At 39.3% G+C, this 16,539-nt stretch overlaps 1 protein-coding gene across 5 annotated transcripts in view; it reads left to right on the plus strand.

Moving 5' to 3' along the window:
• The window catches only part of TPK1 (thiamin pyrophosphokinase 1), a 311,065-nt gene that overhangs the window by 230,921 nt on the left and 63,605 nt on the right, over positions 1 to 16,539 (plus strand). The window lies entirely within an intron of this gene.

Here is a 16,539-nt window from a genome sequence, read left to right on the forward strand (position 1 = left end):
TATTTATGTTTCTATTTTACAGCTTTAACCTCTTTAAGTTTTCCCTCATTTTATACATGTAGGTGTATTTTATTTAAATTTATTATAATCCCCAGTGGATTTTTTTTTCTGTATGGAAATTACTTCTGTGATTTCAGCTTGCCTCTCCTTCATTTCATCTCTAATTTTTTGTCTTGTCCTCCACTACTGGATTCCAAGTTACCTATATGTTGCTGAAGTCTCTGGCAGATGTCTTTGTCTGACCTGAGTGCTCCTTAGCACCTGTCAGCCTTCTTTCTTATTCTTATTTAAATTCTCAAAAGCTTTATCATTTTTGTTTGCCAGCAGTTTCACTCCAGTTGGATAGAAGTTCTGTTGGCCCAAAACTTCTGATGCCCCAATAAAACTCTGCTTTAAATTCTCTAGTTGTACTTAACACAGTCAAGTGTGACACTTCTGCTGTCTAGCTATGTTTGCATTTGCAATGGGAAGCATTTTAGACATCCGAATTCTTCATTCTTTTCTTTTTTTTTCCCTGCATGAAATCTAATTGCCAGCTTGCAGTTAGCCTGACATAAAGCAGATGGGGGAAAGAACTGCTTTTCCAGTTTGACCACCAAAAGATAGTTTAAGTAAAATTGAAGATTTGTGGATTTTACTTAAAATTTAGCATGGCACTTAAAGCCCAAGTGTGGCAACAGATAACCTGATGCACGTATGTATTTTGATGGGCTTTTACAGTATCTTTACCAACAGACAAGGAAAGAATTTGAATGACAGAAAATCAAAACCCACTGGGTTATGACACTCTCTTGGCATACTCAGGACCTCTGGGGAACCTGGTCCTGGTGGCTGAGAGCAAACAGGTGAAATGGTTTCCTCACCAACCACTAGTGATAAAACAGTGATGACTCATTTTCATCAGAAATAATGTTTTCTTGAAGTTAACAGAAAACACCTTAAGATTTTACTAGTCTTTGAGGCTGATAAGTTGGTGTCCTGAAACTATCTAAGAAAAGCAAAGGAGAGAACGAGAAATTGAGGAAAACAGGATGTACAAATTTAGAAAGCAGACCTCAATTTTATTTTTTTTATTCCTTGTATCCCAAAAAGACAAGTTACAATCCTTTGGTCTAAAGTGGAGATGAAGGAACATACAATTATATTGTCCACACAAGGGCAAAATTAATACTAACTTATTTCATCTGAGATGTAGTCTCAGATTTTACTTCTGATAAACTTAATTTTAAAAAAATGACTGAGACATTACTCATATTAATTAGTTGAAATGACACAATTTTGGGATCTTAACAATATATGCTTTCTAAATTAAACTCAAATATTAAAAGTAATTTAGATAGTAACATATTGTAGAATATATAGAAGCCTGCAGCATGAGCTGAATGAAACAATGTATTACCCAACTTTTTTGGCATTAACTATGCTAAAGCAAAACCAAATGAACTTACCATATTTGTTATTTAAATAGTCTTTCACAAAGTGTCCATATAAAACCTCCTGGTGCATTTCATCCACTCTAGATATTCAGTAATTATCTAAGCAAGTGGTCCTCAAGTAGCTAACAAGGATCTTGTGACTATTTAACATTAAATAAAACCAATTCATTGAATCAATGTTATTGTGGATGGGTGTTTCATTAGAGTAATATCAGATTAGAGAGGGGTTGTCTTCCACTGACTTCCAAAAGAAATCTGAAGTGCCTGGTTTATTGTCTGTTAATAAAAACATACTATTTTCCCCCAGCAGTGAAGGTGAATTACATTTTAAAACAGTATATGTTTCTATCTTTCTCTTGAAGGCATTTTAAAAATCCGATGTGCTTAACATTTCTTGGCCATATTGACTAACCAATATAGTCTTGACTGAAGTTTAAAACTCTGCATTTGTCTCCATTTGGTTCCTTGCTAAAAAACTCCAAAACAGCCCAGAAGAAATGGATGATTGATTTATCTGGAGAGATTCTGTTGATAATTAAGCTATCTGTCTGATTTCGTCCTGCCACTATGCTTGGCCCTGTAGCTAGAACACGTGTGGCTAATTATATATGTTCAGCCCTTCTAAAGGACCACCCAGGGATTGTTGACTATTAACTGTTTGGAGAGACATCCATTGAAAGGTTTTATACTGCCATGGTGATTGACTGTTACATCTCAGTTCCTGCCTTGTAGGGTTTTAATTTTTGTTTTAAATGGGAAGGTTGCTCTATGTTTGTGCAGAGTCCAGCCTGTGACAGGAGTTGTTGGAGCTCATCTCAGTCACAAAAATGCAAAGACTTCTTGATGATGGTGCGATGTCCCTGACTCTCACAGTGGTGTAAGGCAGCCAACAGCGGCCCGTGAACCCATACAGAAATGTTTCCCTCTCCAGTAGCTTGTCAGGAATGAGTCTGAACTTTCCCCCAAAACCTCCTTAAAGAAACAGCCATGAAAGTTTTTTAACTGGAGGGTTAAATGACTGTCCTTCCAGTGAACCATTGTAGGCTTCTCTACAGTTGGTCTCAAGTCATGGATGTTAAAAAGCATATTCATAAGTCTTCACTGAGTAGACTAGATCTTTTGGAGATGAGGGAAGACTAAGACCCATATTGGAAAAATATTTCAAAAGAGTTTCATATCCTGAGCTTCTTGTTTGCAAGAAGCAGTGTAGAGTAGTAGTCTCTGCTTGCCCTGATTCTGGAAAGGGTCCCTCTGCAAATCCTGTATGTGAACATGAGTGTCTGCACATGGGCTGCTTATTTTGAGCCAGGAATACTTATTGCTGCCTGTTTCAAAGTCCAAGATAACACATTTGAATTATTTAGCTAGGTTTTTTTCAGAGATGCCTTTGTTGAAACTTAGTTGATCAAATCAAGGTTGCAATACATTCCACATAGTTTTAAACCTGATCTTCTGAAATAAGTCAGAAGAAACTTGAGAGTAATGAACCTTTTTTTGCTTTCTCAGTTCTGTTATTTTATGCAGTCCTCACAGAATCAATTCTGACTTAGTTGTCTATTAATTAAAACAAAAAAAAGGTTTCAAGTGGTTTGGAGAGAAAAGTTGTACTTCAAAACTTTGTTTCTTGTTAGACATTTTCAGATCACACTGAGCTAAATAGTTTCTGGATACCTCTCCTACAAAGATAGGCTGAGAGTTGGTGTTTTTCAGCTTTCTCTGGAGAAGGCTTTGGGGAGACTTTTTTGCACCATTTTCAAAATATGAGGGGTCTTATAAGAAAGATGGAGAGACCGAGGCCTGTCATGACAGGACAAGGGATGATGGTTTAAAATGAAAGGGGGTAGATTTAGATTTTTTTCCCTGAAAAGATATCCCTGAAGATATGAACAAATAGACGGACAGATACATTCACAGACACCCACACTTAGTTGTACTTATATAAGGAAGATGACTATTCTTGTAAATAATTCTCAAAGCATATATGCCCCTATAAAATTTGGCTGAAATGTGCATAAGCATGTAGGAAAGCTGAGCAAATGAATATACCTGTATATATTGCATTTAATTCATCATAATGTACAATTGAAACTGAGGAGGTAAGTGTATAATATTTGAGGATCCAAAATGAACACTAGGAAATAGACACCTAATTTTCAGAGTCTCTACTGTTGGAGATTTGACAGGCACCTTTTCCCGTACCTATTGCCAAGACACAAGCTAGTTCTTTTAAAATCAGACAAAAATGCACCTTCAAGTTTCTTTTTGTACTATGTGTAGTAGGCCTAGAGAGGGATCCCTGGTGGCCTAGTGGTTAGCATGCAGGACTCTCACTGCTGCGACCCAGGTTCGATTCCTCGGTCCCCCGGGCAGATGGAGCCCGTTAGCCCTGTGAGGCCATCCACCTATGAGAAGGTCACTCCAAACAAACCTACGTCCTGAGGACCTCACTGCCATTGTCCAAGCTCGCTTGGCCCCGGCAGATGAACCTTAGGATTAAAGGGTGGGCTCAGTTCAGCGCAGGCTGTGTCTCACCTAAAAAATCCATTGCGCAGGCTGGAAAGGTAAAAGACCTTTCCCAAAATCTTCGTTCGCGAAGACTGGCCATTATTATTTATTATTATTAGGCCTAGAGATTTGTTGAAGACAATGTATTTTTTATTAGCCGGAATTTTCCCTTGGTCAAGCAGGATTGTTAGAGAACACCTAGGCAAACTTGACATCCACAAGTCTATTGGCCCTGACAGGATGCATCCACGAGTGCTGAAAGAGCTGGTAGACACTGTAGTCATCATCTTTGAAAACTCCTGGTGATCAAGAGGGGTGCCTGAGGGCTAGAAGTAAGCAAATGTCATGCTGGTCTTCAAAAAAGGCAAGAAGGAGGACCCAGGGAACTATGGGCCGGTCAGTCTCATCTCAATCCCAGGAAAGGTGTTGTAGAGCCTTATTCTGGAGGCCTTTTCTATCCACATGGATGCAAGAAGGTGATCAGGACTAGTCAACAAAGATCCACTAAAGGGAAATCATGCCAAGCTGATTGCCTTCTACAATGAAACAACTACCTGGATGGATGAGGGGAGAGCAGTGGATGTTGTGTACATCAGTCTCAGCAAAGGTTTTGTCACTGTCTCTCATAACACCTTCAGAGGCAAAGTCTGGAAGTGTGGACAGGATGAGTGGACAATGAGGTGGGTTGAGAACTGGCTGAGTAGCAGATCCTAGAGGATCATAATCAGTGGCACAGGGTCTAGTTGAGGCCTGTCACAAGTGGTGTCCCCCAAGGTTCAGTACTGGCACAGTATTGTTTAACTTGTTCATCAGTGACTTGGACAAAGGGGCAGATGCCTCCTCAGCAAGTTCCCTGATGACACAAAGCTGGGAGGAGTGGCTGTGCAGCCCTCCAGAAGGATCTCAATAGGTTGGAGAGACAGGCAGAGAAGAGCTGTATGAAATTCAACGAAGGCAAATGGAGGGTCCTGTAGCTGGAGAGGTATAACCCCATGCACCAGTACAGGCTGGAAGGCAGCTCTGTGAAGGACCTAGGGGTCCTGGTGGACAACAAACTGTCCATGAGCCAGCTGTGTGTACTTGTGGCCAAGAAGGCCAATAGTATCCCGGGCTGCATTAGGAAGAGAGTTGCCAGCAGGTCAAGGGAGGTGATCCGGCCTCAGTCCTGGTGAGGCCTCACATGGAATGCTGTGTCCAGTTCTGGGCTCCTCAGTGCAAAAGAGCCATGAAGCTCCTGGAGCGACTTTCTAGTGGAGGGCTATGAATATGAGGGACTGGAGCATCTGTCTTAAAAAGAAAGGCTGAGGGAGGTGGGCCTGTTCAGTCTCAAGAAGAGATAACTGAGAGAGACTGTATCAACGTCTGTAAGTATCCAAAGAGAAGGTGTCAAGCTGTTGGAGCCAGGCTCTGCTCAGTGATGCAAACCAATAGGACAAGAGGCAACAGGCAGAAACTGATGTACAGGAATTTTCACCTGAATATGGGGAAGAACTTCTTTACTGTGTGAGTGACTGAGCACTGGACCAGATTGCCCAGAGAGGTTATGGAGTCTCCCTCGCTGGAGATACTCAAGAACTATCTGGATACAATGCTGTGCAATGTGCTCTAGGATGACCCTGCTTGAGCAGGGAGATTGGGCCACTGTGATCCCTTCCAACCTTATCCATTTTGTGATCCTGTGAGAAGTTCTTCTGGTCTGCAAAACTCTACAGCCTTGTTGCTGGTAATGTTTTGAGGCAAGTAATAGATTTTCATTCTGAAATCTTAGATGGCTTGATTGCAGTTCTCTACTAGTACTAGCCCAAAGGCATCTCATTTCATGAGGCAAAAATAGCCATGAAATCATATGCTTTCCAAGAGGGAGAAGTAACTAGAGAAAATTAGGAAGGCAAGAAATCTAGTATGCAAGAGTAATGCACCTAATTCCATAAACAATCCTTGATTGCATATTATTTAAGTTTATTACTGCTTTAAAAACTTGAAATTGATGGTTTAGCTTTTAGATTTTCTAAGTATTTGGCCATATGTTTTCTTTCTTGATTGTCTTTTTTTCTGTTTGATACTTTTGTATTTTATTCTTCTATCTCATTAATACAGGCTACAAATAGGTTTGACCTAGCAAGTTTCTGTTTTATAGGAGGGTTCAGCTCCTTTTTCAGAAGATGCATCCTGACTTTCTATTGTGTAAAACAGACTGAATATTTTTATATACAGAAAATGCAATATGTATGAGTCAAACAGTCTAAATAGGCAATATTACTTGTTTCAGCCTTTCTGCTTTTGTAAGGGTGAGCTGTATATAGTTTCAACAGCAACCTGTCATCCTGTTGACCCTTATTTTATGTTTTTATGTCAGTGGTTTACATCTTGCATTATACTACTTTTTATTTGGTATATACTTGTTCTAGTGTGGTCCCCTGTTTCTTGGGTTCAAATTCTAGTTTGTTCCCAAACAATAAATTTAAATAATTTCATATAGTACAATAGAATAGATCAGCTGGAAGGGACCCACAACAAGGATCTAGTCCAACTACTTGACTACTTCAGTACTGACCAAAGTTAAAGAATAGCTTTAAGGGCAGCATTCAAACGCCTCTTAAACACTGACAGGCACAGGGCATCAACCACCTCTACAGGAAGTCTGGAGGGTGTGCTGGAGTCTCCAGGGTGTGCTGGTTTAAAGGTAAACCGGCAGGGGAAATGAACCCAGCTCAAAAGAGAGATTATAAGTCGGAATAACAATTTAATAAAAATAATACAATAAATACAATTATATAGACAAGCAATTGGTTTTAACCCACAAAACCCAAATGTATAACCCAGCACCCTGGGGCATGAACAGAGTGGTGTTCGTTGGGCCCCCTTCTCCCCGTGCTGACCCCCATGTGGTCCCCCTGAGTCCAAAGTAAAAGGAGAGGGAAAACCTGTTGGTGAGAGTGTTGTTGCAGTCCGGTCGAGCGTGATGATCACAGTCTGGTTGAAAGTGGTGGTCACAGTCTGGTCGAGAGTGGTGGTCGCAGTCTGGTTGAGAGTGGTGGTCACTGTCCTCTGGATCCCACTAGTGGTACCAGAAGTCCCAACACCCCAAGATTATATATCCTCAGGTTCAGGCAGGAATGCCCAGTACCTCCCTCAGGGCGGGGAGTTCCACAATGGGTGTGAGGACAGGAGCATCCTCCTATTTCACAGGCCTTTTAACACCCAGTTTATAGCCTGAGGGGTCAGGCGTGCTCTGGACAACTGCTGCAAATGGTCTATTGTTAACAGTTTCTGGGAAATGGCATGGAAGGGTATAGAATACACAGTTTTGGGTTATACCCACACAGTGATGAGCTAGTCCTAGATGTTCTAACTAGGACACAGGGTTTGACCACCCTCTGGGTAAAGAAATGTTTCCTCATGTCAAATCAAAACCCCCCCTGATGCATGCAGCTGTGAGCCATTCCCAGGTCTCCTGGCACTGGGTACCAGGGAGAAGAACTCAGCACTTTCCTTTCCACTTCCCCTCCTCAGGAAGCTGTAGAGAGCAGTGAGATCACCCCTCAGCCTCCTTCTCTCCAAACTAGACAAATTCAGTGCCCTCAGCCCCTCCTCAGAGGACGTCTGCTGGCCCCTTTACCAGCCTTGATGCCCTTTTTGAGAGAGGCATCAAATACCTTCACATCCTTCTTAAATTGAACTACGCACACTACTCAAGGTGAGGCTGCACCAGCACTAAATACAGCATGTGATTATCCAATCACCTTTTTTCACTGGCTAGTGATGCTGTGTTTGATGCACCCCAGGATGTGGTTTGCCCCTTGGCTGCCAGGACACACACTGCTGACTCCCACTGAGCCTCCTCCTAACCAGCACCCTCAGACCACTTTCTACAGGGCTGCTTTTCAGCCACTCCTCTCCCAGTTTAGTCACATGTCCAGTGTTACTCAATCCCAGTTGCAGAATCAGGCATTTGGTCTTGTTCAGTTTCATGGCATTTGTGATTGCGTAATGCTCCAGTCTATCCAAATCCCTCTGCAAGACCTCTTGTCCCTTGAAGCAGTCAACAGCATCCCCCCAGTTTGATTTCAGCTGCAGACTTACTAACTGTGCATTCAACTCCAGCATCCAGATCATCAATACAAATATTGAACACAACTGGCCCTAGAATTGAGCCCTGAGGAAAAGCACTGGTCACCAGCCAGATGTAGCCTCATTCACTACAATCCTTTGAGCCCTGCCCTTCAGCCAGTTCTTCACCCAGTATGCAATCTACGTGCTCATTTCACAATTGGACAACACGTCTAGAAGGATGCTGGGAGGGACAATATCAAAAGCCTTACTAAAATTCAGAAGAACTACATCCACCACCAGGCAGGTGACTTTATTATGGAAGTATATCAAATTAGACAGGACTTTCCCTTTGTGAACTCATGTTGACTGGGCCTGATGATTGCATTGTCCTTTAAATACCTTTCAATAGCACCCAGTAGAATCTTCTGCATAATTCTTCCAGGTACTGAGGTTAGACTAGCAGGTCTGTAGTTTCTTGGAGCTTCCTTCAAGCCCTTGTAAATCAGAATAGTGTTGGCTAGTTTACAGTCAGTGGGGACCTAATCAGGCTCCCGAGATCTTTCTAGATGTTTGAGGGGGTCCTGCCATAGTATCTGGTGCCTCCCTCATTACTCCAGCATTAATCCCATCAGGCCCTATAGACTTACAAAAAACCCTAAAAAACAGAACAAAAGGAAACAAAAAGCAAAAAAACAACAACAACAAAAAAAGACATTAAGGGCTCTGTTTCTTCATCCCTGTTTGTCAAGTGACCATCTTCAACAAGTATTGGTCCAATGTTTTCCTTGGACCTACTATTGCAATTAAAATGCTTGAAAAAGCCTTTCTTGTTTGATGCAACACTGACCAGTTTCATCTCTACTTGAGCTTCAGTCCATTTTGTCTTCCTTGTGCATATGTGAACCACAGTTCTGTAACATTCTGCAAAGCCTGACCTTGCTTCCAGAGATCATGCAGTTTATTTTTCCTCCTGAGTTCCAAAAGGAATTCCCTGCTCAGCCAAGTCTTCTATCCTGCTTGCTTGACTTCTGACACAATAGGTTTTACTGCTCCAGTGCTTTTAAAAGGTGGTTCTTAAAAAATGACCAGTGCTTGTGAACCCGTGAGCCCTCAAAAGCAGATTCCCAGGTGACACTGCTCCTTGAGTAGCTAAAAGTTTGGTCTCTTAAAATCCAAGTTGACTTTTTTTTTTATTGTACCAAATTTTATTACTCAACCCTTTCATGCTAAGGCTGAGTATGCTTCGGCATATTGATAATTTTTAATACTTATTTGGGGAATATAAGAGGTCCTCCACATAGGTCTAAGGTAAATGCCGCATGGGCTTTTTGTTCTTTCATTATCTGCTATACAATACAATTTCTTCTACCTTTTGGTATTTTAAATAAAACTACAATTCTTTTGGGATGCTCCCTCAGAATTATAACTGTGATGACATATGGGGTGCTGGAAAGATGCATTCAGCATTCAAATTCTTGTGAGAAAAGATACCAGGCTGACTGTGTTTGTTTATGGTAAGAAATCACTGGCAAATATTTAGGACTCAAGTTGGCCTACTTTGAATGCATTTAGTGTGCTTGTGCATATTCCTCTGTATTCTGAGTGCCAAACCTGTCATTTATACCAGTGATGACATGGGTACAGTTCCCACTGAAATGCAAGGGGACTGAAGCTATATTCATTACAAAAGGCTATTGCAAATAAACTTCACACCGCTATCCAAGTGTGACTTAAAAATGAGGAAAGTGGAGTTCAGGGCAGTATAGTATTCTGTTTCCCCACCAATCCAATAATGGATTTCTCTGTGGACTGTGATTTCCGACTGACTACTGACCTATACAAGAAAAAGGGAAGAAGGTTGAAAAAAAAAAAGGAGAAAAAATTCTTTATTTGAATAGCCAGCTTGAAGTTTCTTTAATTATATTTGTTCTTCCTGACCTGAGCAACACATCTTTGAATTTCACAGGTGTAGAGAGAAGCAGTCAGTCATTGCTAGTGCAAGATCTGGGGTATAACACTTCTTCAAAGCCTGCTGTTATAAAGCAGAAGCTATTTTCCTGTCTACTGAAAATAGATATGGTTGCTTATCCTAGGTCAATGAATATCTTTATAATATCAGCAAATTATTTCTTCCTGTAACAGAGATCAAGAAAGTGCAAAATTGTTTCCAAAGTTCATTCTTTGCTACTTCAAGCCTCTATCTTTCTTGCTAAGAGGTATATGAAAGTAACAGTTGGAAATGAGAGAAAGGAGCATGTGTGGTATTCCACCACTCAATGAAAAGAATTCTGTTAATCAGTTTGTTGGCACTGAAGAAATCATAGAGGCCAGGCTTTTATGAAGCCCCTAATCCTAACATGAAAGCCCCAAATATGAAGCCGGTTCTACTAAAAGGATGGTGGTATATAAGAGGATTTGTGGGCTCATGATTTGCTGCATTGTATAACATATAAAAAAGCAAGGGCATCCTATGGACATAGATTGAGAAGTACAAGAAACTAAAAGAAGGTGTTGGTCAGCAGCCTATTGATCATTCTTCTTAATTATGCAGTACAGAAGATTTCCAAGTGAGATTTTGGAGGAGGAAAGCTACAGAGATTTGCCAGTTTGTCTGGGAAGACTTCTGAGAACAGATAAACAGATTTGAATTCTGTGTATTCTTATCTTACATAGCATAAAGGTGCCTTCCAGAAACACTTAGTAATTCAGTGAAGAAGAAATTGTTCCTTGCCACAAGTTAGGTGAACAATACCCTGTCTTCTAAATTAACTCCCGTACTTCTCTAATACCCAGGAAAATAAGAGAATGAAGTCTAGGTAGAAGGAATCCTAGGGACTCTTCCCCTCTAGAAATGCACAAAAGAGAATGGGCAGTGATACTAAATTTATTATGAACTGATGGATAATGAGAAGGATTATGCTGTATTTTTTATCACTTGGGAATTACAGGATATTAGTACCCTTAGTGAAGGCCCCTCTAGGCTGACAATTTAACTGCAACATTACATAATAATTATACAGGCAATATGAAATCTTCAGCAGCTTGTCTACTTTTCACTCCTATCTGCAATCTATTATACTCTGTAGTCTCATAAATGGATTTATAGAAAATGGTTCCAAATTTTTTAAGGCATCACTAAAAATGCTAATTAAACCTATAATGATGTGCCTGCTGAGGATAAGACATCAAATGCACAAGCTCAAGGATAAAATGTTACACTGGGCCAGTCTAAGGCTTACTTGAATGTAGAGAAGGATCGGTAAATTTTTGATTATCGTAGGTGCGTTCTGCGTTTGTGGTGTATTTTACGTTGATTTATGGAGAACTGGAGGAAATGTTGTGAAATTTCATTTCCAAGTGGGAAGCTTCAGTAGAATGAGTTTTTCTTTTGGATGGTGTTCAGAGTAGAACAAGAGTTAGTATTTATGACATTTGTCGATCTTCAAGATATGTCTGTGTCTTTTAAAGTAGATTTTGTATTCCCAGGTGTCTTTTTAGCTTGATAGAATGTTTTCATCCCTTCATTTGTGTGCATATTACCAGTGTCTACACTGCTGGCATTTTTAACTTTCGCATTTTTTGCATTTATGGTGGCTGGGTTTTTGTCACTTGTATAGACTGGACTGCAGAAGATAGAGTTGTTTTACAGGCTCATGCTGCAACAAGTGATGGACAGTCAAAGGATTCACTCACTGTGCTCAGTAAAACATATCCTCACTATTACATGAGGAGTGTACTCTCAGGATGGATTTACCAGGACTGTATGTAAGATGTTCATGTGTGAATGTGTGAAACTCTGGAATCATTTCCTCTGTGAATAATTTGTACATTAGATATACAGTGGCAACCACTTCAACATATAACCTCAGGGTATAGTAAATCTCTTCTGTTTAGTGGCACTCACCTCCACAGGAATTTCCTTCTGTACCCTTGACATAAACTGGTTTGAAGCAGATGTGTTCATTAATTGGATCTAATAAGGATTATAATATATTCTTTCTCTCCTGCCTGGGAATTTATTCACTATAAAGTCATTTTTTATGAAGTGCTTCTCCTGAAGGATAGCCTTGGTAAGGCTCTCTCTTGCAAATAACTGATATACTGAAGTCTATCCATTTCAATGCAGGAACACTAAAAACGTTTGATAGTAGGGATTGGCAGGATTGGGTCCAATAGTTTTCAATATTATTTTGAAGAATAATAATTTTGCTATTTTTTCTATATGTGTTTAAGCAGTCATTGATTGATATGACAGGCAAGAGCTTTTAGACTTCCTAGTTTTTGCTGGAACTGTGACTACTTTTGTTTTCAACAACAACAAAAAGCCTGGTTCACTCAGAAAATGTTCTTTGAATAGCATTCACATAATCGCAACTTGGCACTATGTGTATTTGTGTGAAAAGACAATTGATGATATTTTAGGGTTATAATAAAATGGCTCTTCTTAAGCACATCCTTTTAGAAAATTGGCTGTATTTATCTTGCTCAGAATCTCAGCCTAAAAGCTTTTATTATTGTTAAGTCAAGCTCCTGCACAACTAATGATTAGTAGAAATATTTCTGGAACAACTGATATTTGATTTTAAACATAAACGTTCTCGGCTTTGTTTCATACTTGTTCCTTTTCTCCTCCTCCTCTCTTCTGCAATCTTTAGTGATTGTGTTGATTTCCACCCATTCCCCAAATCTTTTATCTATATACAATCTTCTGCACCCAGATGTTTATGTACTAAAACAAATTGTGGGGTTTGCCTTTTCCCTGGGTAACACCATGACATCTGTATTTAGTTTTCTGCTGCTGTTGTTGCTTTCAAGTGTGTGCTGCCATCTATGGAGTAATCAAGGAAAAAAGCTGCTATAAAGAAGACGCTTTATCGAAAGGTCATGGAAAACAAGATCTAGCTAGTGGAGGAGGTATCATAGAGCAGTTGGCCAAATCTCAAGAAATCCTGTTTCTCTGTAGTCCCAGATCTCACAGCAAGCACAGGTGACAGTATACCTTTTAGAAAATCAGTGATTTCTTAGATTGTACTGGAGAAACTATCAGGACAGCCTGAAGATCAGAATAGGTTGCTTTGCCCTCTAATCGGGTAACTCATTCTTTTTCCTTCCCCGTTACCTTTCACATGCCCTAGTTCTTCAGCAGTTTCCAAGATCTACTTACAATGTCTTTCTTCACTTGTTTTTTAAAGCTTAATTTTAATTCCTTATTCTTCCCCAACATCTTGTTAACTGGCTTTGTGCCTCTCCTCTGTGTACAGTTTCAGCCTGCCAAGTTCCAAGTTTCCCTCCTTCAGATCCCTTCAGAATGCAGTACTGAAGATCAGTCCCCATTCCCTCTTCTCTTTCATAACTTTTTGTTGCTTGATGTCTATTTTAGAGTGTACATTTATTGCAGCACATTTATTCAAGTTGGTCTGAAAAGCACTTGGAGAAGTAATTTTCTGTATACTGGGATATCTATACACACAGAGAAGCTATCAGCTTTTATCTTGATACTGTTAATGTGCTTTTCAGCTTGAAAATTTTTGACTAAGGATTTTAGCATCTTACCACCTTGAATGGGGTTAGGTATATGAGTTCCCAGCAATCAGACTTCTATTCATTTCAGTTAGGAGATGTGACAAAGAACAACTATGTCTTTAGGTCTTTCCTCAGTGAAAACAGTGTTCGAGTGGGTGTATATTTAACCACTACTGCTTAAATGCCGTTTATAACACAAGGCATTAGAATCAAAAGGAAAAGTTTAACCTATGTGGATGAAGAATTCTTAAAAATATCTTCTGACATTTTCCTCTTATTGCTGAACTCAGAAATTGATCTTATTTCCCAGCATCAGAGGCAAAATGAAGGAAAAAAATCAATGCTGAAGATTGATCAATGTTTTTCAAAACTGACTTAATAAGATAAAAATCAATGCAGCTGTATTATTTGCCATTCTTTTATCACCAGGAATTACCATTCAAACATGGTAATATTTGATTCCTAAGTTAAATGTGAAAATATTTCAGTTATCTCCTACAGAAGAAAAAAACTTAAGAAGGAGGAATTTATTTAGTCAAACTTTGGTTTTCTTTTTAAACTAGTTTTGGAACTTTGAGTTCTGCAGAAACTGAAAACAGTTTGATATTTTAAGTGTCAGTGTGTAATTGTTCCTTTAATCACACAGACTTAAATAGAAAAAATTACTACTTGTATTTGCAAATTAGGATCCTGCCTTCCTCCTGCAAATATCAGTTCCATCTTGCTTGGTTGAGAGATCTGTACTCAAAAATTTGAAGATAAGCTTGGGCACTGAATTTCCCCCATGGCAGGCTCACAGTGCTTTGAATTTAGAGTACTGTGCAAATGCATTGTCTGGTTAAGCCTTTTTGGCAAAAATTAGTAGGTTACTTGGAATTCTTTTGTTTGGGTTTTTTCCCAATGTCCATTTCCCTTTTCTGCTGCCACTATCCCCAGTAATATTAAGAAACCTTATTGACTTATTTAAAGAGAAGTCTTAAAAACTGACTTCTGTTAAATTAGTGGAGCAATCCCTAAGATATAAATTTGTCCTAACAGTTCAGAGGGTTTTTTTTAAAAAATAATTTGCATTTCAATATTTCAATTCCTGTTCACCTGCTGCCTTGAGTTAGCCCTTTGGGTTCCCAGTTTGCAAAAACAACTGAGTGCTAGAAAATGTCCTTTTAGGGAAGAAAGTTAATGTTCTCACATAATTGCTGAAACATGTGAACTGGGATTTTAGGGAGGTACCAGACATTGAAAGCCTCTTGATAAAATCCTAGATATTGGTGAGCCTCTGGTATTGACATCTTTTGTTTTAAAGATTTATTTCATGAGCATAGGAAGACAGCTTTCTGCATAAATTTCTACCGAATTGTTTCCTTATCTATAAACTGGGTGAGAATGTCATGAAATAGGAAATGCAAACCTGATACTGGTTGGACATAGATTTTGAGAACACAGAACTTAATCAGGTTCTCTGTGGGGCCAGCTACTTTTACATCTGCTTTTCATATTCCCTTACTAATAGATAAATGTGGTGAGTTTGCTCCTCTCCTAGAGTAGCTCTGAGCAGCAATATTCATTGGGAATAGACAGTCCCACCCCTTCATCTCTCCTTCATTATCAGCTTCATTACAGACAATATTTGCAATCGTATAACAAGAGAGCTTGTACTTGTACCTCTCCCTTTCCTCCTCCCTCTGTGCTGTGAGAGAGAAGTAGCACGGCATATTGCATAGCTAAAAGGTTATCAAGCCTGAATTTGTTACACCTCTGAATTTGGCAGGCAAGCGTTCAAAACCACTACGGATATACAAGGCTCATCACCACATGAAGCTGGACACCCTGAGAAGACAGATGATATTGGATTGGTTTTCTTGTTGCTCTGCAAACAATCAAATAGGCTTAAGCTATGCAATCTGATACTCTCTAATTGACAGCTTTTCCAAGGTTCATTTGTTAACTGAGAGCATGACATGTATTGAAGTTGTTTCTTCATAATGCATTTGGCGTTAACGGGAGAAGTTGTTGAACGCCTCAGACATCAATGTCTCAGCAATAAGATATTTTGCCTCCAGTTTTGACTTTCTAACTGGTGACTTTGTATTTGCAAGAGCACATGAAATGAGCATATGACAGGACAGGGCATGAAAAAAAAGCTCAAATACATTTCCCTTAGAAAATTTGTGAGACACTGTTTTTGCTGCTTGGGACATTTACATGATTTTTACGATTCAACTGTTCTTTTTTTTGCTCTTGGTATAAAACCTTGGTTTCTTGTTTAACAAACTACTCACTGAATACTCATTTGGTTTCAGAGAGTCCTTTTATTTTGGTATATTTATAAATAGGCATATATGATTTTATTTATAGTGATGAAGAATTTGTTGAAAAGACATGCTCAAGAGTTTCACTTGCCCATGCATCCACAAACAAATAAAATAAACCCTTAGAGAATCTTAAGGTTCCCCCAGATGAAGCCCATGTTTATTTGAAAGAATAAATCATCTGTATAGAAGAGACTAGAGATGGTTTCTTCTTGTCACTACGTGGCACTTGCTGTTTTCTTGTAGCTAGTTTCCATAAACACCTCCTTAGTTTCTTTGAACACATACTGTGCCAGAACTATAACACTCAGCACTTTTTTTTTTCATTCTGTAAAAGATTTCCTCTATCTACTCTTCCTTGCAACTGTTCATATGCTGATACCTGGCAAGATGTTCACACAGGGTCTATAAGTGCTAATTAAGAGCTTTGTCACAAATCCATCATCATTAATAGCTGTTGTTTCTCCTGCATCCCATGAACTGGAGAGTTACAAGATAAATTTATCCTAGGTGTACAAAAAAATTTTTTTTATTTCAATTTTTGTTCTTACTTATTGTAAGCATGTTACTTTAAATATTTAGGTTAATTTCTCTAGCACCTAGTTGAGTTTCTGCACATATTTGTCCTTCTGGGAAGAGTACATGCCTGGGGAAGTACATGAAATTTTACAGATGTTGCCAAAATAATGAAGGAGTTTCAGTGGCACTTTGAC

This window comes from Neopelma chrysocephalum, unplaced genomic scaffold, assembly GCF_003984885.1.
Source record: "Neopelma chrysocephalum unplaced genomic scaffold, ASM398488v2 Primary Assembly neopelma1_26, whole genome shotgun sequence".
Classification (NCBI taxonomy): domain Eukaryota; kingdom Metazoa; phylum Chordata; class Aves; order Passeriformes; family Pipridae; genus Neopelma; species Neopelma chrysocephalum.